Source organism: Bubalus kerabau, chromosome 2, assembly GCF_029407905.1.
Source record: "Bubalus kerabau isolate K-KA32 ecotype Philippines breed swamp buffalo chromosome 2, PCC_UOA_SB_1v2, whole genome shotgun sequence".
In the NCBI taxonomy this organism is placed as follows: domain Eukaryota; kingdom Metazoa; phylum Chordata; class Mammalia; order Artiodactyla; family Bovidae; genus Bubalus; species Bubalus kerabau.
Window position 1 is genome coordinate 36,937,157 of NC_073625.1, and position 27,750 is coordinate 36,964,906.

The following is a 27,750-nucleotide window of genomic DNA, read 5'->3' on the forward strand; positions in this document are numbered from 1 at the left end:
ACTTTGTCCTAAACTAATGCAGCATAAGTGAAACAGAATACTGCTTTTGTTTTTCATTGGAATAAAAAAAATTAATAGAACTAATGAACTAACACTAACAACATTTTGAAATCCCATTTGTTACAGTTTATTGTGTTTTGTCTTTAATATACAAATCACAAAAAGTGCTACTCAATGTATAAGTAAACAGGATCATTGACTAAATTTTACAACTTAGGTCTTGAGTTATAGAATCAAAACTGATCCATATCTTGAAACTATTGACCCTTTCTTTAATCACATTCAATTCTCCAGGAGGATCTAGTACAATTTTTTTTTCATTTGACTGTTTGCCCCAACTATAAAATTTATAATGAAAATGAAGGGAAAATTGTATTAAACATTGTGAACTCTTTCTTATTTCCTTACCATTTTCTCATCCCAAACTTCTTGGCTCCCCTGCAGACACCAAGCACAGTTAGCTCTTCCCCTTGCAGTGTGCTTCACATCTCTTTATCTTTATAAATAATAGAATAGTTGCACTAGTCTAGACTTTTACCATCAACCTCATGACCAGATCATCATTTTTTTCCTGTTTCAATCTGTACAGTACTGTGCTTATAGACTAACATTTATAAGACACATCTCTTTTAACACTCTTTGGTAGTGCTCTGTAGGGTTAGATCTAGTTCCTTGAATGACTGGGTCTCATCTCACCTCATTTCATAGTCAAGATTTTAACTCAATCTGCTTTTCACTATACAACTTCTTACCATTCTCAAATTAGGGCCTCCAACCAATCACGCGGGCTTGCTTCCTACCCTCTGAACATGTGCCCTGGAAGTCCCAGCTCTGCCTTAGCTTGAGTGGTCCCCCTTGCCTAGAACAACTGCCTCCCCCAAATCTCATTTCTTTATGTCTCACTAGTATCCTATCCGTTGTATGAAAATTATTTGGAAAATTCTAAGTAATACCAATCAATGTCTTCTTTTCTGAATTTCCACAGCATTTCTGGTAATAGATTGTGTTAATATTAAACAGTTCTTTACACTGATTTTCTAGTTGCTTCATTAAAATAAAATATTCTGTATATTGTGAAATTCTTCCCAGGATGTATCTATACAGTGAAAGTGAGAAGATGATCAGTTCAAATATCCAATGAATTTGAATATACCCCCACAGCCAATCCAGACCTTTTAGAACAAACTGTCTGGGTAGATCAGAGGAGTGGCTGGAGAGGAAAGGAGAAACAAGCTGAAAGGCACATCCCCATATCTACCCACCTGTTCTTAACCAGATCCCTGCAGGCAGCTCCCCCGAAGGTGTAGTTTGGGGCATGTCTGTCTCTCTGAGGTCTCCTGTTGCTGTTCCTGTCTCTTTCCCTATTTTCAACAGTCATGAAAAAAAAAAAAAAAACAGTCATGAATGGTCACTAAAAGTACATTTATTCTGACAGTAGCCAAAATAACTTCAGTTATAAAAGTCAAGTTTATGTTTGCTATGGTGTTAAACTTAGGAATTTCTGAGTAGTTTTTCATTACAAAAAGTGGTACATTTATACCAGAATGACATGATATGCCTTTTTTTTTTAATCTGAGATTGATTGATTGATTGATTGAGAGAATCAGAAGCACAAGATGTAATCTCTCAGGGTTGCAGGGTAAACAAGAGAGTGAGGTCACCTCCCGAGGACAGGAAGAACATGGGTATTCTTGATCCAGCTCACCTTCTAGCTAATGTTTCAGTGTTAGTTAAGGAAGGGAATTCTGAAATAGAGGTATATAATAGAAGGAACCGGAATTATAAATGACTAGAATTAACAATCATTGTGAAATCTTCAGGATGTGATTTCCCTACCAAAACAAATATATCAGATGATCATAGAGGAGACACAGGGAACTGTAGCCATTTGGCTGGAAGGATTTCAGTGGCACAGAGAAAGTACCCTACCACTGGAGAGGCTGATGGTCCATTCCAGTTAATAGACTGAAGAATCAAATCCAAGACTTCTGATTGGTGTTTCTTGCTGCTGCTGCTGCTAATGCGCTTCAGTCGTGTCCGACTCTGTGCAACCCCTTAGAGGGCAGCCCACTTGGAGTGAGTTGCCATTTCCTTCTCCAATGCATGAAAGTGAAAAGTGAAAGTGAAGTTGCTCAGTCGTGTCCGACTCTTGGCGACCCCATGGACTGCAACCTACCAGGCTCCTCTGTCCATGGGATTTTCCAGGCAAGAGTACTGGAGTGGGGTGCCATTGCCTTCTCCAGGTGTTTCTTGAGACAATACCTAATAAATGCAACCCAAATAAATGCAACCAAAACTTTCAAGGCCTGAATGGCAAGAGTAAGTCAGGAAATAAATACCTGTGCTCACTGTACTAATTAAGGAAAGGTCAGGGAGATCCCCTGAAGGAAGGCATGGCAACCCACTGCAGTATTCCTGCCTGGAGAATCCCATGGACAGAGGAGCCTGGTGGGCTACAGTGCATGGGGTCACAGGGTTGGACATGACTAAAGCAACTTAGCACTTACACTCAGGAACTTCACCTGAAACAAGATTCAAATTAGCTCTGATAAAGTCAATTAAAAATAGGGCAAGAATTCTTGAATTAAAAATTCTGGGATGCCAACTTTAAAAAAAAAAAAATGGAAGATTTTTAGATTCCAAAGCTCAGTTAACAGTACTGAGGAAACTTTATAGAGTATTTAAGGAAAACAGGAAGGACTAGATTGTGTAATATATTGGTCAATTGAACCGTGGGTGGAAACAGGAAAGTGAAGGCAGGTTATGTAAATTTTTCAAAACACATGTTAAAAGCCCTGATGCAAACACACTGAAGAATGTTCTACACCAGCAACTGAAACCGTGGGTATAATTTGAATGTCAGATACTTGGAAGATGAAAGAGAATACAGAGCACGTAGATTACAAAATCTACAGGAAAGATACAAAAGGTGGGGGGAGGCAAAAACGGAAAGCATCAAGGTATTGAAATCTTATTGTAAAACACCAATACAGTATACTAACACATATATATGGAATTTAGAAAGATGGTAACAATAACCCTGTGTACGAGACAGCAAAAGAGACACTGATGTATAGAACAGTCTTATGGACTCTGTGGGAGAGGGAGAGGGTGGGAAGATTTGGGAGAATGGCATTGAAACATGTAAAATATCATGTATGAAATGAGTTGCCAGTCCAGGTTCGATGCATGATACTGGATGCTTGGGGCTGGTGCACTGGGACGACCCAGAGGGATGGAATGGGGAGGGAGGAGGGAGGAGGGTTCAGGATGGGGAACACATGTATACCTGTGGCGGATTCATTTTGATATTTGGCAAAACTAATACAGTTATGTAAAGTTTAAAAATAGAATAAAATTAAAAAAAAAAAAAGAAAGTATATACTTGGTGTTAGTCCTTCTAATATATATTTTTAAAGTGGCAATGGAATGTATTACAGAAATTTGACAAGGTACGTCACTGTAAGCTGGAAGCATGAGTACTGACAGGGAGAAATGCAAATTTTAAATCATATTGTTATTTATAATGTAAGACTTTACCCTGCTGCTCTATTGGTGAAACCTCTCCTTTGGGCAAGAATAATCTAGGGAAGGATAAATGGCTAGAGCCTTGAACCTGAGCAATGAACAGAGGTCCTCCCTGGAAGTATCTGTGAATTAAGCCACAGTATAATAGGAATCAATGTCTTCTTGGAGAGCAAACACTTTAAAGAAATCTATCACTTGCTTACTCAACTTTAGGCAACAAACTATGATAAAATACAGATATTATAAAGCAGAATCAATAATCAGCAGGAAATCTGTACACTACTTAAAAACACCCTGGAGCAAACCCAAGTGTAAGCTATGAATCAAAAAAAAAATGAAAAATAAAAAACCATCTCCCCCTTCTACTCCTGTGTTTCTTCCTCCTACCCCTTTGCCGAACTCTCAATTTCTCCAGTCACTACCCACCTTTATTATCTTCTTACACATAGAAACACATAGATAGCACAGTTACCTGACAAATAATAGGCCAGTGTTATCAAAACTATATCTTTTAAAAAACAGTAGCTTTTCCAAATGAGAATCAAAATCCCATATATTGTGGCAGGTTAGGAACAAGCCAGAAATCTCAAAGGCCAGAAATAATTCAAGGTATATTAATCTTATCCCAGTCTCTCTGGATAAACATCTTGGAGGGCTTTTTCATTCTTTTCTCCTTCATTATCTCTACCTCCTTTTTTAACACAATTGCTCCTAATCTAGATTGTAATAACTACAACTTCTGGAGTACTTCCTTTAAGTCTAAATGAATGTATTTCCTCTAATATTCAAAACAATAAGGAAAGGTAGTCATTACAGCTTTCCTCTTGGAAGTAAAAGGATTAAGACCCAAAGACCTTCAGTGTTTGCCAAGGCCACAGATTGGGCAAATGCCAAGAGTGTTCCTTTACTAATCACCCGTCTTCCCCTCCCCACCCTGCCCCTGCCTCCCCCCGCCCCCTAGCAAGGCCTCATCACCTCTTAATTACACCAAGAGCTTTGAGATTTTAGATGTAACTCCCTTTTTAATCCATCCTTCACAGTAGCTCCCAAACAAAGCTTTCATATCAGAAATAATTTGTGAAATCTATTTGATCTGTACTTTCAGAAGAATACAGTTGATGGGGAAAGGATCCAAAGGAGGGCAATTAGAGACATCAAGAAGAAGTGGAGACAGCTGCTGACTGGTTTACGACTCCCAAAGTCAAAGCTGAGTTGAGATATGACAGGTGCCAATAATGCAAGAAGAGGGGCAGGGAGTGAACCCAGATGAAGGCAGCAGCTCAGAGAACTGTCATGAAGCTGAAAGGAGTGATGAGCGCAGAACTTCTAGAGGTCTAAAAGGAGGAGGACTTAATTGGGTGAGCAACAAACTTCTGAAAATTCTGCTCTATGAGATGCAAAGTGTAAAAAACACCAATGACTTCAAGATGGCTTTGGATAAATGTACAGATCATAGCCTTGTAAAGGACCATTAAGGGACGCTTCTGCTATTTGGAATGCATTGTAATTCTTTTGAGGTTAACATAATCATGTTAGTTAATAACTAATATTAACTTCCTTTTTAAAAGGACACTCTGTGGTAATGGTTAGAAATAGCCTCACAGGCAGAGTGGTCAAGAATCTCATTCTGCAGGGAAAGGCAGCATAGCTTGAGTCCACCCATGACTCTGACACCTACCAACCTCATCAATTCACATGTTCTTTCTAAGCTTGGGTTTCAATATCAGCAAACTGGGGGAAACGATAATTCCTATCTCAGAGTAAGACTGTGAAAAAGATCTATACCTGAGACATTGTATATGGTAAATAATGGTTACAGATCTATGACTCTTTCCTATGACTTTGAAATAAGGATGAGAATCAAGAAACAGGAAAAGTGGCAGAGAGGGGGAAAAGGGATTATAAAAGTGGAAACAAGACAAGATACTTCAAATAAGACATCTGTAACATAAGAGAAGTCAAACAAACTAAACATCAAAATTTCTCAATTAACACTGAAAGTAGAGGTGAAAAATTAAATTAGTAGAAATGACTGAAACAGATAGTAACTAAATAATCTGAGAAGTTAATGAATCATTGGGTAATACTCTGTAAGGAAGAAAAGACAAGATACAAAATTATATGCAGATGTAATTTTTCCCCCCAAGATAATGGTACTAGGCACTGTCACAGATAAAAGTGTAGGGAACTCACACGCACCCTGTGTGGAGTCCCATCTCAGGGGTCCAGCAGAACAGAGAGCCTGGGACCGCAATCCAAAGTAAATGTGGTCCGTGAAGGGAGCATAGGATTTCATATTCCTTCCCTGTTTCATACAAGTTTGATGTACTGATAGTTTAAATAAATAACTTAAATAATTTATTTGAAACAGTGATCATTTAAAAGAGAGTGAAACTAATAATAACAAATAAAAGAAGAGCGAATATTGTTAAGTCAGTGAAACCTCAGGCCTGACCATTTGCTCTTTGTCCACAAGCATCCAGAGAGTTAATTTAGGAAATTTTAATGGAAATGTTACTGGCTTAATGGTCAATAAGGCTGTGAAGCTGTTCCCTTTGGCAGCTCTGAAAGCAACGGCAGAAAACTAGCACAGCTCAAGACGTTTATTTCCAGCCATTTCCTTTGCCTGCCTGAAAGTCCTCTCTAAGTCATCAATCTCCTGATATACTCTTAAAAAATCATTATCCTCTTCTTCTGACCTGGAGGAATTCTCTCCCTCTCGTTTGGACTCTGACTATCAGTCACTCTTTGGTGGTATATGAGACAGCTTGATAACAGCTCAGAACTACAGTCCATATGAAGGGAGAAAAATACTTTTTCCCCTCCTAGTCTCATCTTAAGTTCCATCTAGTAAAGTGTTCAAATGACATTTTGTGAATAGTTTTACCAACCAGGCTAGAGGGCTAGTGCCCATAGACCGCATCCATGGATTTTTGCCATTAGCTCCCTTGGTGTCACTGAGACTTTCTTGGCTTGTTTTATTTTTGAAGGAAAGAAAAAGAAAAGTATGCTCAGGTGTGGGAGGGTTAGCATAAAAAATGATAAGTTATCTTTAAAAGGATTTTATATTTTTTCATAAGAAAAGATGTCATAAGCAGAAAACTTATTTTTATAATACTGCTACCCTTTGCTTTATGGTCTAATATTTATCAGGAAATCCTATCCCTTACAGAGAGCTATCACATATTTATATCAACAAGCTTAACTCTTTGTCCACTGATGCAAGAATAGTCTACCCAGTGAAATTCAAAATCGAGAAAAGTTCTATGTATAAGAAGGAATTTAATACATCACAATATGATTTTCTTTGCTTATCAGTAAATGCAAAAAAAAAAAAAACCACCATATGGATTCTTTACCAAGAACAAGTTCATATAGCAATCAATAATCATTCTAAAATACAAAGAATAGAATAAATTCTCAATAAACCAAATGGCTTCAAGATAAAGTACTGTGATGAAACAAGAAGGACACATTTTAAAATATATGCATTGTTAGACATGTTTTAAAATTGTACTGATACTTCTCTAGGTCTAGTACATGCAGGGGATTGCAATCTTTGTGATTCAAATACTTTTACTCTGAGAGAACAGCCTTTTGATCACCATTCCCATTATGGGAGTAATTACAAAAGAATGATTTAAAACTATACCTACTCTAACCTAGTCCCCTGATTAATTTTTAAGAACAAATGGGAGGTAAGCGGTTTATTTTGATATTTGTCTTTTAATAAAAAGCAATGCAATAAGGTTAAAAAAAAAAGGCCAATTAATTGCACAAACTAGGTGATAGTTCATTAATGCTTTATCATCTTCTTTGTTTAAAGTCTAAAAAGTTTTCTTACAGAGTTTAAGATCTGAATGAGATGGAAGAATGGTAAGTACTCTTAGCACATCAAAGAACTTGGGAAAAGCCAGAATAATAAAATTTAAAATAGGAACAAACACCTGAAAACAGGTTCAAATACCACTGAGACTAAAGTTTCTCAACTTTACTGATAGTAGAAACACCTAGGAATCTTTTAAAAAAAAAAATACTGAGCCCCACTCTCAACAGTTGTGATTTAATCAGTCTGGCTTGGGACCTGAGCAAAAGTGTGTAAATAATCTTTCCATTCTTTTAATATACAACCAGCGCTGGGTATGCCCTGTATCAGGCCAGCACTTCAGGCATGGCACATGGGCCCTGAAGGTTCCTAAGACAGTCCCACATGGTCCATGAAGTCTAAACATCTGTCACGATAGTACTAAGGCACTGCTTGCCTTTTTCACTGCACTGATGCTAGCAATAATGGGTAAAATGGTTCACATATTAGCATAACACAGTGATGCCCAACCATGCAGGTTGTCATCCTATTTTTCACCATCACACACTTGTGACCAAAGGAAAAAAATTGCCACTTTCTCTTAAGAATGCCCTTGATGAGGCAGAAAATAGTATTAATTATTATTAAATGTCAACCCTTGATATGTCTTTTTTTAACATTGTCTGACGAAACTGGAATTACCCATAGAGTATGTCAGCTCAATAGTGAAGTGCAGTGTTATCATGGGGAAAACACTGTGACTGAGTTTTGAGCTAAAACTGGCCAATGTTTTTGCAATGCACCAGTTTTTCCAGTAGTCATGTATGGATGTGAGGGTTGGGCCATAAAGATAGCTGAGCACTGAAGAATTAACACTTTCAAACTGTGGTGTTAGAGAAAACTCTTGAGAGTCCCTTGGATTGCAAGGAGATCAAACCAGTCCGTCCTAAAGGAAATCAGTCCTGAATATTCATTAGGACTGATGGTGAAGCTCCAATATTTTGGCTACCTGATGCGAAGAGCTGACATTGGAAAAGACCCTGATGTTGGGAAAGATTGAAGCAGGAAGAGAAGGGGACGACAGAGGATGAGATGGTTGGATGGCATCACTGACTCGATAGGCTTGAGTTTGAGCAAACTCAGGGAGATAGTAAATGACAAAGAAGCCTGGTGTACTGCAGTCCAAGGGGGTCACAAAGAGCTGGACGTGACTTAGCAACTGAACAACAACAAATGTTTTATTTCAACAAATGATTAGTAGATAAACTATAGTTATACAGATCTGGGTATTTGACAGATATTACACTGAAAATTAGTAAAGTAAGCCTGGTATGTCAAAAAAAAAAAAAAGAAAAACAATTGTCAGTATGATTTATCAGTGATAACATTTGAGTTTTTACATGAAAATTAAATTTTGGAATACTTAACTTCACTGAGATTTAACAGCTCCTCACTACTTGACTTTTCTTGTGAAATCTGTAGTTATAATAATAAATATTTTTATATCATTAATGAAATCATCAATATTTGTAAGAGCTATGTAAATCAGCTATTCAGTATTTTCCATATGACTAACAAATGATGTTACAATACTATGCTCGGGCAAAAGACTCATTCAAGACCAAGACAAACCAATGACTTTCAGGATAATGGAGTAAAAGAAGCTCACTGATAGGGTTTCAGTTTCTCCACTGCATGCGGCATTTAAGAAATCACCACTTGTCAAGATTTGGTGTTTTATCAAAGAAGAAAATTCAAAATTAGCTGAAGCAAAGCAATTAAAATACTCTCCCCTTTCCAAGGACACAGCAGCTGTGTGAGGCCACAGTTTCTCTTGGAACATCAATTAAAAGAACAGATTGCAATGTGAATTCAGAAGCAGAAATGAGAATCCAATGCCCTTTCTCTAAGCCAGCCATTAAAGAGTTTTGCAAAAATGTAAAGTGATATACCACTTTTCTCACTAAATGTGTTTCTGTTTTGAAAAATCTAGCTATTTTCCACAAAATATTTTGTTAGCATGTAATGGGTTAAATATTTTTTACTTAAAAAATAGATGGCTGCAATGTCTCCATTTTAAGTTTCAATATGGTAAATATTGATAGATATAACAAACATCTACACTGTGATTCTCAGAAATGTTTAAGAGTATCTGGGGATCCTGAGAACAATGTATGTGAGAACTGCTGCCGTAAGCCCCAGAGACAGCTAACAGAGCGTGGTCACACGACTGCTCTGACTAAGCAAGGAAGCTGAGCAAACTGACATGGGAACTGACACAAGTTCCCAGGGCAGCCAGGAGACTGTAGAGGAAGAACCATGTGACACTGGCAGACCAGAGAGACGGTCTTCATCGTGGAGAAAGCTGACAGCAATTCAAGCACACACAGACTCATATCTGAACCTGAGATTTGATTAGGATCTGTGGAGTACAAGATACAAGCATTCTGACTGAGCCAGAGGAAATATTCTGATTTTTAAAGCAAGGAGTTAGAATTCACTCAAAGAGTTGGTCTTGGAGTGACAGCTACTGATCCATATGCCCCATGGTGGTTTATGGAGTACCGGGCCTGGAAGAAGGGCCCCTTAATTAGAAATTAAGTCCTGCTTTGCTCTGGTAGGGTTCTTTCTTACCTCCAGATTCTGTGTGATAATTCAAAACAGCCTGTCTCATTTCCAGTATTTTACACCCCGTACGGGGAACTCTGAATATCTCCATGCAGTTCTGTTTGTCTCGGTCTTGAATGTGGTGTACAATGTATGTTCACAGGTTTGACATCTCTGAGAGTGGGAAGGAGAACCCAGTCGTGGAGCTCTTGAGTGGAGTTCCAGGGCCCTCAGCATGTTTAAGAGTGTCCATTCAAGTATTTCTCAGCCATTAAAAAGAATACATTTGAATCAGTTCTAAGGAGGTGGATGAAACTGGAGCCTATTATACAGAGTGAAGTAAGCCAGAAAGAAAAACACCAATACAGTATACTAACGCATATATATGGAATTTAGAAAGATGGTAACAATAACCCTGTGTACGAGACAGCAAAAGAGACACTGATGTATAGAACAGTCTTTTGGACTCTGTGGGAGAGGGAGAGGGTGGGAAGATTTGGGAGAATGACATTGAAACATGTATAATATAATGTATGAAATGAGTCGCCAGTCCAGGTTCGATGCACGATACTGGATGCTTGGGACTGGTGCACTGGGATGACCCAGAGGGATGGTATGGGGAGGAAGGAGGGAGGAGGGTTCAGAATGGGGAACACATGTATACCTGTGGCGGATTCATTTTGATATTTGGCAAAACTAATACAATATTGTAAAGTTTAAAAAAAAAAAAAAAAAAAAAAAGAGTGTCCATTCATGCTCAGAGAAGGCAAAGACTGCCACTTATGAGCTAAAGATTACAAATAACAAGACAGTTTCAATCTTTGGGGTATGATCGGCTTTGCAGAAACTTAAGAGGGTTCCTTTACACTGGGATTCTTCACTGAGTTGGATAAAATACATTTTCGAGAGCTGACTGGTTTGCTTCTTGCTTAGCCATGCTTCCTATGAAGTGCTCCTTGAAAATCAAATTGCCACGTTACATTTGCATCGTGTGGTATGCCTGGAGTGCTGTCCTTTGAAATAGATTGGTCAGGGTTGCTATTCACAGAAGAGCAAAAAGCAATCAGCTTGATATTGCCACTGAAATTTTGCTCTCGTGGAGAGAATACCAGAGTAATTATCAGAGACTACTCTTGAAGAATGAAAGAGGTGAGTAGGGGATGAAGCTTGCACACACATGCACACACACACCTCTCTCCTTGACTACACAATTATTCAGCATAGTACTCACATTCTCGGGTACAGCTGAAGAGTTCTCCTACAGTCTCAGAACGAAGGCAATGTCTCCCTGATACTCATTTATCGTTTTCCTTCTGACCCTTTCGTGCACGAGATTCATCCATTAGAGTCACCTGTCATTGGATGAGTACAGGCTGCCCTTGTGGCCTCTATAGAAAGGAAACGCACTTCATTTCCTGAGGGTCAGATACAAAAAGTCAGTTTTCAAGACATTTTCTGAGACTTATGGAATTCTTCATATTGGGCTCATTTTGTAATTCCATTAGGGGAAAATAATTGCAAACTGGCCTCATAGATGCATCTGAGAAATCACGTTGGAAATATATCAACATCCAAGAGGTCAATCAGTTCAGTTCAGTTCAGTCGCTCAGTCGTGTCTGACTCTTTGTGACCCCATGAATCGCAGCACGCCGGGCCTCCCTGTCCATTACCAACTCCCGGAGTTCACTCAGACTCACGTCCATCGAGTCAGTGATGCCATCCAGCCATCTCATCCTCTGTCGTCCCCTTCTCCTCCTGCCCCCAATCCCTCCCAGCATCAGAGTCTTTTCCAATGAGTCAACTCTTCGCATGAGGTGGCCAAAGTACTGGAGTTTCAGCTTTAGCATCATTCCTTCCAAAGAAATCCCAGGGCTGATCTCCTTCAGAATGGACTGGTTGGATCTCCTTGCAGTCCAAGGGACTCTCAAGAGTCTTCTCCAACACCACAGTTCAAAAGCATCAATTCTTCGGCGCTCAGCCTTCTTCACAGTCCAACTCGCACATCCATACCTGACCACAGGAAAAACCATAGCCTTGACTAGACGAACCTTTGTTGGCAAAGTAATGTCTCTGCTCTTGAATATGCTATCTAGGTTGGTCATAACTTTCCTTCCAAGGAGTAAGCGTCTTTTAATTTCATGGCTGCACTCATCATTTGCAGTGATTTTGGAGCCCAGAAAAATAAAGTCTGACACTGTTTCCACTGTTTCCCCATCTATTTCCCATGAAGTGGTTGGACCGGATGCCATGATCTTCATTTTCTGAATGTTGAGCTTTAAGCCAACTTTTTCACTCTCCACTTTCACTTTCATCAAGAGGCTTTTGAGTTCCTCTTTACTTTCTGCCATAAGGGTGGTGTCATCTGCATATCTGAGGTTATTGCTATTTCTCCCGGCAATCTTGAATCCAGCTTGTGCTTCTTCCAGTCCAGCATTTCTCATGATGTACTCTGCATATAAGTTAAATAAGCAGGGTGACAATATACAGCCTTGATGAACTCCTTTTCCTATTTGGAACCAGTCTGTTGTTCCATGTCCAGTTCTAACTGTTGCTTCCTGACCTGCATACAAATTTCTCAAGAGGCAGATCAGATGGTCTGGTATTCCCATCTCTTTCAGAATTTTCCACAGTTTATTGTGATCCACACAGTCAAAGGCTTTGGCATAGTCAATAAAGCAGAAGTAGATGTTTTTTCTGGAACTCTCTTGCTTTTTCAATGATCCAGCAGAAATTGGCAATTTGATCTCTGGTTCCTCTGCCTTTTCTAAAACCAGCTTGAACATCAGGAAGTTCACGGTTCACATATTGCTGAAGCCTGGCTTGGAGAATTTTGAGCATTACTTTACTAGCGTGTGAGATGAGTGCAATGGGGCGGTAGTTTGAGCATTCTTTGGCATTGCCTTTCTTTGGGATTGGAATGAAAACTGACCTTTTCCAGTCCTGTGGCCACTGCTGAGTTTTCCAAATTTGCTGGCATATTGAGTGCAGCACTTTCACAGCATCATCTTTCAGGATTTGGAATAGCTCAACTGGAATTCCATCACCTCCACTGGCTTTGTTCGTAGTGATGCTTTCAAATAGTAAGTATTTAATACACTCACAAAAAACAAGCTTTAGAACTAACAAATTAAATTCAAAATTTTATTGGAAAAATAAGAACATGTCAATGGTAAAATCATTAACTTTTCTATATTAAAGCATGAATAAATATTAACATCATGAAAATAGAATAAAAACTCCAGGAATATTCTAAAATATGTGGAAATGTATTATATGGTCACAGTATTTCAATTTTTAAAAAATGAATAATAAATAAGTGATGCCATGAAAGATCAATATACCAATTGACCTACATATGAACAGATTCTAAATGGATAAAATACTGGCATAAGTAACAAAACTGTATTATCTAAAAGGTAAAGCCTTTCTAAATATGACATAAAAGCAAAAGTCATAAACTTTTTTTAAGTATTATATTTAAATATATTAAAATTTTATGCATGTATAAAAGCATTATATGCAATGACAAAAGAGACATAAAAAATTGAAGAATCTTTTTCCAACCCATAACAACACCATGAGCTAACTGAATTTAGATAAAGCCTGCCCTTAAAAGTAAATTCCCACAAATACAAATATAGAAGATGGGTATAAAAACTCATCTAAAAGATAATATAAGTTTCAAACATGAAAATGCGCCGGGTGTTACAGATCATAAAAGAAATGCAGGTTAAAATTGAACTCTTCTATCAGTTTGGCAACGATCAACCTGTTTGAAAACTCTTTTGATGGGGATGCAGGAGCCGTTGTCATTTTATTGTTTCCAGTAGAGAGGTAAATAGATGTAAGATAGGCTGCATTGGAATACACTTTAGATCTAATAATTCTACCTAAAGAAATTTGTCTTACATTTATTACCACTTGTATTTATGTGAAAGGTGACTTATTGCAGCCTTCATGTATATTAGTAATAAATGGACTGTACAAAACCCTATCATGGAATACTATGGGCTTCCCAGGTGGCTGGTGGTAAAGAATACACCTGCCAATGCAGGCGGTGTAAGAGACTAAAGTTCGATACATGGGTTGGGAAGATTCCCTGAAGGAGGAAATGGCAACCTACTCCAGTATTCTTGCTTGGAGAATTGCATGGACAGAGAAACAGTCCACGGGGCCACAAAAAGTCGGACACAACTAAGCATCTTTCAATCCTCGTCTATCATGAAATATTACAGAGTTTCGTCAAAATGTAGGAGCAGAAATAATGTATGTACATTTGCTTATATATTTATAATGTATCTTTTTAAAGATACACACAGAACACACACATTCCAAGTACATGATGACTGTCCTTGGGAGAAATGATTTGCTGAGAATCAGCAGATTCTAATGCTATATCCTTTTGAATTTTGAAATTCTAAACCACATTATTGTACTGCTGCTGCTGCTGCTGCTGCTGCTAAGTCGCTTCAGTCGTGTCCGACTCTGTGCGACCCCATAGACGGCAGCCCACCAGGCTCCGCCATCCCTGGGATTCTCCAGGTAAGAACACTGGAGTGGGTTGCCATTTCCTTCTCCAATGCGTGAAAGAGAAAAGTGAAAGTGAAGTCGCTCAGTTGTGTCCGACTCTTAGCGACCCCATGGACTGCAGCCTACCAGGCTCTTCTGTCCATGGGATTTTCCAGGCGAGAGTACTGGAGTGGGTTGCCATTGCCTTCTCCCATTATTGTACTACATATTTTAAAAAATGAGAAATGGAGAAAGGGAAAGGGAAATAAGCCCCTTTGATGAAGATGTATGCTGAATATCTCCCTCAAATTATGTCTGAAAATGTTTTTAATTTCATTCTCATTATTGAATTTTGCTAGGTACTCAATTGTTAATTGATAGCTATTTCCTCTTGGAAGAATTAATTATGCTGTGTCTAGCTTCAATAGTTTCTGTTGAGAGTTAATTCTGTTGTCTAATTTTCCTGACTTTGTGTGCAACTTATTTTCTCAGGAAAGTTTTTGGAACTCTTTATTTTTGGTGTCATTAATTATCCAAATAATGTGTCTATGTGTGGATTTATTTTTACTTATTTGTTCTGCTTGAAATTCACTGTACTTCTAAATCTGATGATTCATAAAGATATGATAAAGATCACCATATATTTAAAATTTTCATCACTTTAAAAAATATCTCTTCTCTCTCATTCTGTCTTTATCTGTATTTACTGTATTCTGTTAATTGTAAGTTAAAATTTTTTAACATCTAAGCATTTCTTAATTTGAAGAATTAAATTGAAAAAAGGGGGGGAAAACCACTAGATCATTCAGGTATGACCTAAACCAAGTCCCTTATGATTATACAGTGGAAGTGAGAAATAGATTTAAGGGCCTAGATCTGATAGACAGAGTGCCTGATGAACTATGAATGGAGGTTCATGACATTGTACAGGAGACAGGGATCAAGACCATCCCCATGGAAAAGAAATGCAAAAAAGCAAAATGGTTGTCTGAGGAGGCCTTACAAATAGCTGTGAAAAGAAGAGAAGCAAAAAGCAAGGGAGAAAAGGAAAGATATACCCATTTGAACACAGAGTTCCAAAGAATAGCAAAGAAGATAACAAAGCCTTCCTCAGCAATCAATACAAAGAAATAGAGGAAAACAATAGAATGGGAAAGACTAGAGATCTCTTCAAGAAAATTAGAGATACCAAGGGAACATTTCATGCAAAGATGGGGTCAATAAAAGACAGAAATGGTAGGGACCTAACAGAAGCAGAAGATATTAAGAAGAGGCAGCAAGAATACACAGAAGAACTGTACCAAAAAAAGATCTTCATGACCCAGACAATCACGACAGTGTGATCAATCACTTAGAGCCAGACATCCTGGGATGTGAAGTCAAGTGGGCCTTAGGAAGCATCACTACAAGCCAAGCTAGTGGAGGTGATGGAATTCCAGGTGAGCTATTTCAAATCCTAAAAGATGTTGCTGTGAAAGTGCCTCACTCAATATGTCAGCAGATTTGGAAAACTCAGCAGTGGCTGCAGGACTGGATAAGGTCAGTTTTCATTCCAATCCCAAAGAAAGGCAATGCCAAAGAATGCTCAAACTACCACACAATTGCACTCATCTCACATGCTAGTAAAGTAATGCTCAAAATTCTCCAAGCCAGGCTTCAGCAATACATGAACTGTGAACTTCCAGATGTTCAAGCTGGTTTTAGAAAAGGCAAAGGAACCAGAGATCAAATTGGCAACATCTGCTGGATCATTGAAAAAGCAAGAGAGTTCCAGAAAAATATCTATTTCTGCTTTATCAACTATGCCAAGATTTCGATTGTGTGGATCACAATAAACTGTGGAAAATTCTGAAGGAGATGGGAATAGCAGACCACCTGACCTGCCTCTTGAGAAACTTGTATGTAGGTCAGGAAGCAACATTTAGAACTGGACATGGAACAAGAAACTGGTTCCAAACAGGAAATGGAGCACGTCAAGGCTGAATATTGTCACCCTGCTTATTTAACTTATATGCAGAGTACATCATGAGAAACACTGGGCTGATGAAGCACAAGCTAGATTCAAGATTGCAAGGAGAAATATCAATAACCTCAGATATGCAGATGACACCACCTTTATGGCAGAAAGTGAAGAAGAACTAAAGAGCCTCTTGATGAAAGTGAAAGAGGAGACTGAAAAAGTTGGCTTAAAGCTCAACATTCAGAAAACTAAGATCATGGCATCTGGTCCTGTCACTTCATGGCAAATAGATGGGGAAACAGTGGAAACTGGCTGACTTTAGTTTGGGGGGCTCCAAAATCACTGCAGATGGTGATTGCAGCCATGAAATTAAAAGATGCTTACTCCTTGGAAGGAAATTTATGATCAACCTAGACAGCATATTGAAAAGCAGAGACATTACTTTGTCAACAAAGGTCCATCTAATCAAAGCTATGGTTTTTCCAGTGATCATGTATGGATATGAGAGTTGGACTCAGAAAGCTGAGCACCGAAGAATTGATGCTTTTGAACTGTGGTGTTGGAGAAGACTCTTGAGAGTCCCTTGGACTGCAAGGAGATCCAACCAGTCCATTCTGAAGGAGATCTGTCCTGAGTGTTCATTGGAAGGGCTGATGCTGAAGCTGAAACTCCAATACTTTGGCCACCTGATGCGAAGGGCTGACTCATTTGAAAAGACCCTGATGTTGGGAAAGATTGAAGGTCGGAAGATAAGGGGATGATGGAGGATGAGATGGTTGAATGGCATCACCGACTCGATGGACATTTGTTTGGGTAAACTCTGGGAGTTGGTGATGGACAGGGAGGCCTGGCGTGCTGAGGTTCATGGGATTGCAAAGAGTCAGATACGACTGAGTGACTGAACTGATCTGAACTGAAGCATTATTTTATTGGATTGCAAATTACTGTCAATGGCAAAGCAATAATTTATTGGGCAATATTTTTCATGCTTTATCTACCCTAAATGTCTCATGCTTCATTTCATATTTTCCATATATTGTGCTGCATTGTGCTTTCTGTGCTGTATTTGAGTGATTTCTTTTGCTCTATCTTCCCATTTAATCATCTTCCCTTCAGCCATGTAATGCTGTTGAATTTATTCACTCCTTTTTAACTTCATTGATTATAAAAATTCTAGTGTAGAATTTAGTATTTAAAGACTCTACCCTCAACAGGGCTTCCCAAGTGGTGCTAGTGGTAAAGAAGCCTCTGGTCAATGCAGAAGATGTATGAGAAGTGGGTTTGATCCCTGGGTTGAAAAGATCCCCTGGAGAAGGAAATGGAAACCCAATTCAGTAACCTTGCCTGGAGAATCCCATGGACAGAGGAGTCTGGTGGGCTATAGTCCACAGCGTCGCAAAGAGTCAGGCATGACTGAAGCAACTCAGCATGCACACACACCCTCAACAGCCTCCATAGCAATCCTGCAGGCAGATTGGGTGGACAAACACCTGAAGAGGGAGTCAGCCAGGCTGCACACAGTGGAGATGAATGCAGAACCCAACCTCCTGCCTGGATGATTCACTGAGACCCCTACCCCCTCAACCCCCACCTTCCCTTTAAACACTGTCATGGCTGAGCAGAATCTTTGGAGTTGGTCTCCAGACTTGAGTCTACCTCCTACTCAGATTGCTGGCTTTTCTGATGAAAGCACCTTTCATTTCTACTGACACTTGCCTCTTGAATTACTGGCTTTTGAGGGGTCAGCAGCTGAACTTGAGTTTGATAACATTTTTATGTTTGTGTGAAGAAGAGAAAGAAATGAATCTATAGTTCTCAATGATAACTGCTTTGGTTTTCTTTAGTCTAAAGACACCTTCATTTATTTAAATATTTTTCTTGAAATATTTCAAGTTTTCTGTTAATCAGAATGTCTCAAGCATTATGCTGTTGTAATGAATCACTTAAATTGCCAGGTTATATTTTAAAATTTTGGTTGCATGAATATTTACTGTAAAACAACAAGGACAATGATTTCTATTTTTATAATTAATGAGAAGATTTGGAAAAATGATTCCAGTTGGTAAAAGCGACTGCAGTGCATCCTCAAAATTTTGTCAAAGTGAATATGGTGTAATTAGAAGAGCAGTGGAAGTGTCCTTATTAAGAGTTGAGTCACCCACACCTTAAGGTGGAGCTGAGCCACCAATAACAAGATGCTGCTTGGGCCTTCTTAAAATTACCCTCCTTCTCACTGCACAACTCCCTTTCTTAGTACATTTTCCCACAATTTTCAAAATATTTCACACTCTTATCTCATTAAATAGTTACTTCCTTTATTGGAGCAATTAAGCCTGAATTTGGATCTCCCAGTGTAATTGTGATGACAATATTTACATGATTAATTACATTTAATTATACTGTATATATATATATAAATTTATTTTCTTATTTATTTATCTTAAACCTAGCCTTAAAAATAAACCTTTTATTCTTTAGGTTGAATCTGTCATCTTCCTGAACTATTATGTCAATTCATTCTTCATTCTTTAAAGAACGCAGTCTCCTTTCTAGCTATGCTAGACAGCAGTTTGGCTTTGTTCTTTTTCCTTCAAAACTCCTACTTTTTTTTGCTCCCAAGGTCCCCAGTAGTTAAGGCATCCTTGACTTGAGGCTACCATTTCCTCCTCTGCCTTTCCATCTGTCACGCACCCTTGAACATGCCTAATATGTGCCCTTACCAGAGTCCTGCCTATGCTGAGATTCTTATTTATATCTTAATCATTTTCTATATAAAATACTACCTCTGTCTCCTTTACAGCCTTCTTAAATCTTTAATCTGTGGTTTCAGATGATCTAGGATTCTGCTGCTACACCATGTTACCTCTGCATTTTTCAAAGCTCTGTATTCTCGACCTTTTCCTATAATCTTTAATGGCTTTTCATCCCTTTTTAAACTCAGTTACCAGCTCACTTGCTTTATCCTTGGTATCTTTTAAAGTTCCTTATGATATTCTCTTGAAATGGTCCCATAAAAAATATCACAGTACAGTATACCTAATCTCGATTGCATTTCTGTGTTTATTTTCACAGTATTATTCAACATACAGTAGTTGAACTCCTACACTCAGTGCTAAAAAATGTGGTGGGCACTGAATATAAAATATGCTGTATACATGTCATCTGTTGTTCCGTTTACTGAATTGATTACTCAGTGTCATCGTTATGAACCTAGATTCCTATTCTAGGCTATAATAAAGGGATGACTTTAAAATTTAATGAGACAAGAAGCTCCTTACATTTTGAATTCTTGATCTCTGCTTTTTGTGGTTTCCTGTATTTCTCTGTGTTGTCTCGCTTGTATCAGTATGGATACCAAGAACCTCTCTCCCTACCTCTTATTTCTGCTTTTTCTTCCCAAAGTCTAGAGCAACACAGTTATAATGAAAATAGCACATAAAGAGTAAATAGGCTGAGAATTTTATCCTATTGTTTTAAGGTGGTAGGAGTTCACCCCAAAAATAAGATGTGGAAATTTAGTAGTTGCACTTGGAACGCTGTATTTTATCTCCTCACATGCATGTTTTGCTTATGCCATGGTGTTCTATACTTCTCCATGACTGTTGGATACACAGGTTCAAAATAAAGATGTTTTTAAATCCATCCGTGAGGTAGCTAGGGTATGCTAAGAATTTACTCACCTCTAAAATGCATGTGCCATGGTCATTCATTTAGGTGAAGAGAATAACATGAAGCCTTTTAGGAATTATGATGCTTTATGTCAGAAAAGCTATTTTTGAATTTTAAAAATGTATAGTTATTTGTAGTCTTGTTTTTCCTTTTCAAGTAAAGTTTTTTAGGGCATGTGTCAAGAGATTGCATTTTCTGTAGATTAGTGCAGCATGAAGAAATAAACTTAAAATGAATTTTGTGTGTATTTAACCTTATAAACTTGTGACTCTCATTTGTCTTTGGAAGCAATTAGATATAGACCTGGAGACAGAGCATGGGAAGGAACCTGACTGTATAAATGGAAGAGACATCTGAAATGCTGAAGAACAAGGACTTCCAAGCTATGAAGTGTTTGCAACTATTTCCTGATACAGCTTCACCCTGGAAAAAGTGAGCTTGAATGTAAGTGGTTGGATATAAACTGAATTGTGTGGGTTTTTTTGTTTTTGTTTTTGTTTTTTTAATGTGTAACACTGAACAGTGAGAAACTTTCTATCATTATTTTTAACAAACTCTGCTCTGCCTGCCCTGCTCCTCCAATATATGCAAGACATTGACAGAAAGTTCAGTCCAAGGCCTTTGGGTGAAAAATTCATGAAAAGCCCTCTTATGTTGGTTGGTAATTACATGTAACTCTCCGCCACCACTCGTCTGAGACAAGGAACAGACAGGAAAGGAAGAAAGAGGAGAGTGGTCTGTGGCCTCCACAAGCCCCAACAGTTATTTGCCAGGGGTGGCTAGTCCTGGAGAAGGCAGGAGGGTCACTGGGGGGAGTTTGAGATCAAGTCTTCCTCCAAGAATAAAATCAGGAAGATTCAAAATGTAATGGATGAGATTAGTTATCTGTGGAAGTGATATACCCTAAGGAACAGCCAAAAAGATTATTTGGAGAAATTCAGAAATACCCTGAGGAATCTGACCGTGGTGGCAGCTTGATGGTATCCCTGTACTTCCAGTAACAATCTAATCAGGGTAAATGGATGAAGCTGTAACACAATCAAGCAAGAATTTAATCTGTGATAGTGAATAGATTAAGTATTCCAATCACAATCAATTGTACTGTAACCCACCTGAAGAGAGAAGGTACCAGCAGATGGTGGGGGTGGTGGGGGCATCTGTGAGAAAGTGGGGAGACCAGGGAGCCAGGATTTGTCTGTGACTCCTGCTCCCTCCAGCGTGAGAAGGGCAGCCTCAGCACTGCACTTCGAAACCCAAACCTCTGTTTCCATAGTAATTTGTATTTCAAAGGCTTTATTCACATGTGGATTTGCCTACCGGGGCAAGAGCATGCTTATTAGCAAAGCAGCCTTCCCTATCAGTTTGGAGGCCAAAGGACTGCATTTTAGAATTAAAATAACAGCCAAAGAGCAGTCAGCAAAATGAATAAAGTAATAGGATCCCATTAATTCAACAGCTTCTATGGAACAACTACTATATTCAAGCCGCTGGCCTGGGAGGTGGGGATCCTATGATGAGTAAGAGAAAAGCTGTGCCCACGTGGAGCATTCATTTTAAAAAGGAAGACAGACATTAAACAATTAGGTACCCAATATATTATTTTGTTGCAATTGTGATTATTCATAGGCAGAAAATACACAGGATTTATTTGAACCTAAACAAACAAACAAAAAAAACTGCAAAGGCCCCTGAATTGATCTGAGCTTTAAAGAAAGCTCTTAGGAGATGCTCCCTTTGGTTGATTTACGCTTACAAAGGGGACACTCGCAGAGTCCGCTGAGCAGCTGTCACTTGCACTTACAAAGGGGAAAAGGATGGAGGAAAATGAGAATAAATACAAGTGATAGGAACAGAGTGAAGGGACAAAGTAGGTGTTTAAATAGTTAATCCCACTAGGAGATTATAAGTAGAAAAAATATGGGAGACCCCTGTAAGTTAGTGATCACTCGAGAGAGCAGGTTTGCTTAACCACAAAACCAAGCAGGCTTGCTTAGCGACAAAACCGTGCAGCAGAGGCACGAGGCATGGCTCAAAACGGTAGAACAACGGCGGCGTGAGACCCATGTCTGCCCAGTGAGCTCAGTGAGTCAATGACCCCCAGGACATGGTCTCTGCACACATGATAAACAATAATTTGTGGACGTAGCTTGACCATGAAGGGACAAAAGTACTCCCGTGCTCAACCTGGAGGAGAAGCTGATGATGGAAGCATTTCTACTTAAGAAAGACAAAGAATATCTTCTTCCCTTCCCCACTTTTCCTTTGATTAAAACTGTAGCCAAAGAATATCTTCTTCCCCTCCCCATTTTTCCTTTGATTATAAAACCGTAGCCAGTAAGTTCTCAGGGCATGGCATTTCTCACCCGCCTGCTTGTAAACCTCACAAGGGTCCTATTCTAGTAAATCACTTCTTATCTATCACTTTGCTCTCGCTGCATTCTTGTCTGCACTGAGACATAAAAGACTATGGCACCAGAGCTCTTTGGAGTCCCTTTAAGGACACAAAACTATTTCACAAGTTGAGGGAGTAAAATTAGATGAATACTGTGTATATAGTGATGTCAGTAAGTAGCTCAAAAATGACCCGTAACAAAACAATTATCCACAGAGAAATGATTTAGAAAGACTTGCTAATATTTAAGATTGCCTCCAAGAGAGACTTAGATAGTGACCCACATTCCAGAGATAATGTGCTCTCCAGAAATGAATACCTTCCAGTATTTTTAGAACAGATAGCCTTCACAATTTTATATCCCTGGAGTTGACCAGGGATCAGAATTATCTATGCTCACTTCAAAACAAAAATGAAGATTTCTGGAGACAGCTTCTTTTTGTGTTATTGATGCAGTCCCTCTTAATAGCTGGACAATCAGCTAACAGGAGGTAAGACCCATCTAGGGATTCAAGAGTGGCGGCATAAAGGTGAGATGACTGCCTGGCGGGCTACAGTCCAAAGGGTCACGGAGTCAGACATGACTGAAGTGACTTAGCACGCACACCCGACTGCAAATAAATGCTGAAAACAGAGCGTTCTGCTCTAATTTCCTGTTCGAGACAGAGAAGGGTTATTGAAGTTTTAGAGTGAGCAAGTGCATGCTTTGAGTGGGTCTCAAGGGCGCTCGAGCAGAAGCTGCATCACCCAGACACGTGTTAGGAGTGGGGGGATTGCCAAACCCTGCTCCATGGAAAAGAAGGGAGAGCCACATGTCAGCTCCCCAGTCAGAAATCACATCAGAAAGGGAGTGAGAGCAGGTGAAGCAGCAAATCTAAACGTGAATCAGAAGCTGCACCTCCTTCCGTGTAGTTGCTAAGTCGTGTCTGACTCTTTGCATCCCCATGGACTGTAGCCTGCCAGGCTCCCCTGTCCGTGGGTTTCTCTAGGCAAGAATACTGGAGTGGGTTGCCATTTCCTCCTCCAGGCACCTCCTTACAGAAATACAGAGAAAATATTTTGGAGAGAAGCTCCAAAAATTGTGAAGAAAACCAGTTTACTGACTAGGGCTAAGACTATACTGAGGCAGAATTTAAAATTGTATACCTTAAGCTTTTATTGAGAAATTATTTGTTTGGAGTGTTATGCTAAACATTATGGGGGCTTAACAAATTCTGCTTTTTAGAAGTCTGCACTTTCATAAATGCAAGATTTGGTGCCAAAGCTGCTCAGCAGAAAGAAAATCAGCACAAGAGAAGATGGATAGGTGGAAGGAGACATGGTTGGATGGATGGAGGGATGGAAGGAAAGAAAGAAGGAAGGAAAGGATATTCTAAAGCACCATATACAAAGGGAAGGGTTAAATTTTTTCCCCGGGTCTCTAGCTTGTGAAATCTTAAGTGAAACATTATTTTCTTCTTATTTTCTACCCACTGTGAATTGTTTGCTTGACATTCAAGACAGAATATTTCACACTCTAAGATGAAGGCTATTTGTTTTGTTTTCTTCTGAAAGTCTATTGGGTAGTTTTCATCAAGGAGTCTTCATGGAAGTTTTAATATGTATAAAAGAGGATCTTACTTTAAATAACTGTGGAGTGAACCAACCACTAACCCAAAAGCAGGAAAGAAGAAAGAAAAGGTTTAAACATGATGGACCAGAAATAGCAGACAGCAAGGGCTGCACTACTTTCAAAAGACATAAGAGGAGAAAACAGTTTAAAATCATCTGCAAAGAGACTGACATGATTAAATTTTTTAATAATGCAAATCTGTTGTTGTTTACTCACTGAGTCATGTCCAATTCTTTGGGACCCCATGGACTATAGTCCACCAGGCTCCTCTGTCCATGGGATTCTCCAGGCAAGAATACTGGAGTGGGTTGCCCTTTCCTTCTGGTGATCTTCCAATCCAGGGACTGAACCCACATCTCCTACATTGGCAGGCAGATTCTTTATCTCTAAGTCACCAGAGAAGCCCAATAATGCAAATAACAAATGTTAATACTCCTTCAGAACCACATTTTAGACTTGGAAAGGGGTTTTAGAAATATTCCTGTATAACCTCCTTGTTTTTATGGCTGAAAAACCCTGAGGTTCAAGATAAGTCCAGAATCTTGGCAGGGTTGGACATTACTTGGTGGTGATTACTGTTAACATTTAGTGGCAGGGCTGGAATTAGTAACCAGTTGGCCTGACTCCCAGTCCATTAATTGCTTTTTTCAACCTTACATCCTCATTCCACTTCAAATTAATTTACCTGTTACAACACACTTAAAAAAAAAAAGTTTTACATGTTTATTCTAATTCATTTAGATTAATAAAATTTTTCTGAAACACATGCAGATACTCTGCTCAACAGTGGTTCCCAAACTTAACGTTATAGACAGGTTACCTGGAGCACTGTTAAAGCAGACCTAGCTGGGCCTCCATCCGGGAGAGTTTACTAAGTTCTAAGGTGATGCTGAGGTTGTAGTACATTTTTGTTTTAAATAAAGTTTTTAAAATTATTTATTTATTTGGCTACTTTGGGTATCAGTTGCAGCACACATCCACATTTTTATTAGCACTTTCCTGAGCACTGGTCCTAGGAGACAGACAATAGTTATAGCAAACCATTCTGGAAAGTTGGATGAGAACAACTGACAATTTTCAATGAGAGAACAACATGGGACTAATTACCAGTTAGTAAAGAATCTGCCAGCAATGCAGGAGACCTGGGTTCGATCCCTGGGTTGAGAAGATCTCCTGGAGAAGGGAACAGCTACCCACTCCAGTATTCTTGCCTGGAGAACCCCATGGACAGAGGAGCCTGGTGGACTACAGTCCATGGGGTCACAAAGAGTTGGACACAACCGAGCGACTAAGCACAGCACAGCTTAGCAGGTGTTAGCTCTATCACCATTCAGAGGTGTAATCAGTAGCCTCTTTCCAGGCCAAATAGGCCTTTACAAACACTTCTCTCTGCCCACAGCCTCTTCCTACGCCCTGCCTGGCACACTCCCCATCCCCAGCCTTACTCCTGGTCTTTCAGATTGTCATGGGAATTCCTTCCCCATCTTGTCCTTGTACCCTGTATCTCTGTCTCACTGAACTGTAATTGTGAATGATGCTTTGAAGGCTCACTTCCCTCCAAAGACTTTAAACATCTTGAGGCAATATTCTTCATCTACATTTTCAGCACTTTGAGCCTAGCACAGCAACAGGTATGGAAATAACATCTGTTGAATGAATGCTTTTATCAATGAGGATAACTCGAGAGAAAATAAATATAATATCCATATGATAGAACTAATTCTCTGTGAGTGAAATGCATGGTTCTCAGTTATATGTTTATTATCTATCCATCCATCCATTTTATCCTTAGCAGGCCTAAAGCATGTGAACATGTGTAAATGTAATTTCACATGATACAAAACATTTCATGCATGTATTAATCAAGTACTACCCAAAAGTTTAGCACCATTGATGATAATACATTTATTTATTGCTGTACGATCTCCTCTAGAGATGGGATTTTACGATGTACCATCTCCTCTAGTGTCTAGGATTTTACAATGGGAGGAAAAAACCTTTGATAAAACCTGAGGTCCTTCTAACCATATCCACTCTGGTAGGAATCAGATGCTGAATTTATTTGATGACACCCTTGGCTGGACCTAAGAATCTTACAGTGTACTCACTTCCCTTTTAAGAACTCTAATTTTTGAAATTTTGTCTTTATTAAACATATGTCTCTTAGTTACGTTTTCTGGACTTGTATGGAATAAATATGATATTGTTTTTCATATCAGTACCTCAAATTCCTAAAGATAGTCATCATGGTCCATCCAGCATGTTTTCTTTAGTCAAAAAAGGGATTAAAAAAAAAAAAGAAAGAAACTGTGTTTTTTGCATTTTTTAAGAAAGAAATACTTATCCAGTACCTTTACTAATTCAAATACAACTATATGTTTACATGGTATATATGGTATATATCACCATCTAGATACATATCAAAATATAATCTCATCCAGAAGGGATATATGGGAATGTGCAAATCAACTCTGAACTAAAAATACAAACAAGTACGAATGATATACACTCATTAAGAGAACTTAACAACGTGATTTCTGTGTTATCCTATTTCAATTTCCAATTTTACAAGAGCTTTTTGGTCACTGGTAGTGTCCCTGCTTCCATTTCTCACTTACAGACTATATTCACTCGAACATTAGGAGCAGCAGCAGAAGAAAATCTGAAGTGGCCATCTGCCATCCAGCCCTAGAATCATCCTTAATTTTGTTTCATGGTGACACTCCTGCCTGGTTCAAGACATAGCTGACAGACCTCCCTTTCACTTGAAGTCTCCATGTCCGATAAAAAATGGGATACTTGAGTTTATGCAGCTGTTCACCAGCTAATTATCTGCAATCATTTCTGATTACTTAATAGGCCATGGTAGGATGTGTGTTTGCTGCTATGCAGAGTTTACACATTAGGTTTTAATGCACTGATATAGTTAATTGTTTTGCTCACTGCTGCCTGTTAATAGACCATTCCTGAAAATGAGACCATATCTCAGTGGAATTTGGTTGTTTATTTTAAATAAGTAATAACTGCAAACTCAGATCCTAGATCCAGTGTTTACCATTTTAAGAACACACTTTTTAAAAATGCTGTATCATTACTAATGTGTTCAAATTATTCAAGTTTGGAGAAAACGAGTTATTAAACTAATGAGTCCATAACTGACTCAAATACTTAGATTTAACATTTTTCCTGCTCTGTTCAGTTTCCTAAATTGTTTTCTGCCATTGATAGCAAAATAAATTCTTTTTAAATGGAGCCAAAAACTGAGTGTAATAATATGAGAAAGATATATGCATATTAAAAGCAGATGGATATTTATTAATATGTAAATGAAGATACCAAGGCTAAGGATTGGAATGAAAGAGATGTGCATTAGGTATGGAATTGTTCTAATGAGACTGCTCCTTTGTTTTTCAGTTTTGCATTTTATGATAACATTTAGTACAAAAAGCTAGTGCTCAGCTTTAAAAATTTACAAGGCTCTTCTTTTGTTAACTGTCTATATATTTGTGTCTCTGAAAGCTAAAATGGAGGCTTAGTGTCCACATAGATGCTTTGGGCCTTTCTCTTTGTCTTTTCCTTTCTGTTGATAAGATTCTTTTCCTACCATCATTGTTTCATTTCATCTCTTTTAACTTCCTGTTATTTTTTCCCTCCTTCAGCCAATAGTA

General features: G+C 38.7%; 2 long non-coding RNA genes across 5 annotated transcripts in view; one reads left to right on the forward strand and one right to left on the reverse strand.

The window, feature by feature from the left end:
* The window catches only part of LOC129643217 (uncharacterized), a 30,825-nt gene extending 26,225 nt beyond the window's left edge, over window positions 1–4,600 (reverse strand). For 3 of the 4 annotated variants that reach the window (XR_008710161.1, XR_008710160.1, XR_008710163.1), the window contains exons 1-2: window positions 3,955–4,425; window positions 1,263–1,361 (exon numbers count right to left, since the gene is read on the reverse strand). This is a non-coding gene — a long non-coding RNA (uncharacterized LOC129643217). Of the gene's footprint in view, window positions 1–1,262; window positions 1,362–3,954; window positions 4,426–4,503 lie in introns of those variants that run through there. The other variant, XR_008710162.1, reaches the window with a different exon arrangement.
* Window positions 4,601–4,747: 147 nt separating this feature from the next.
* On the forward strand, window positions 4,748–27,750 carry LOC129643216 (uncharacterized). Its single transcript, XR_008710159.1, has 3 exons — window positions 4,748–4,886; window positions 20,367–20,522; window positions 26,703–27,750. It is a non-coding gene; the product is annotated as an uncharacterized LOC129643216 (long non-coding RNA).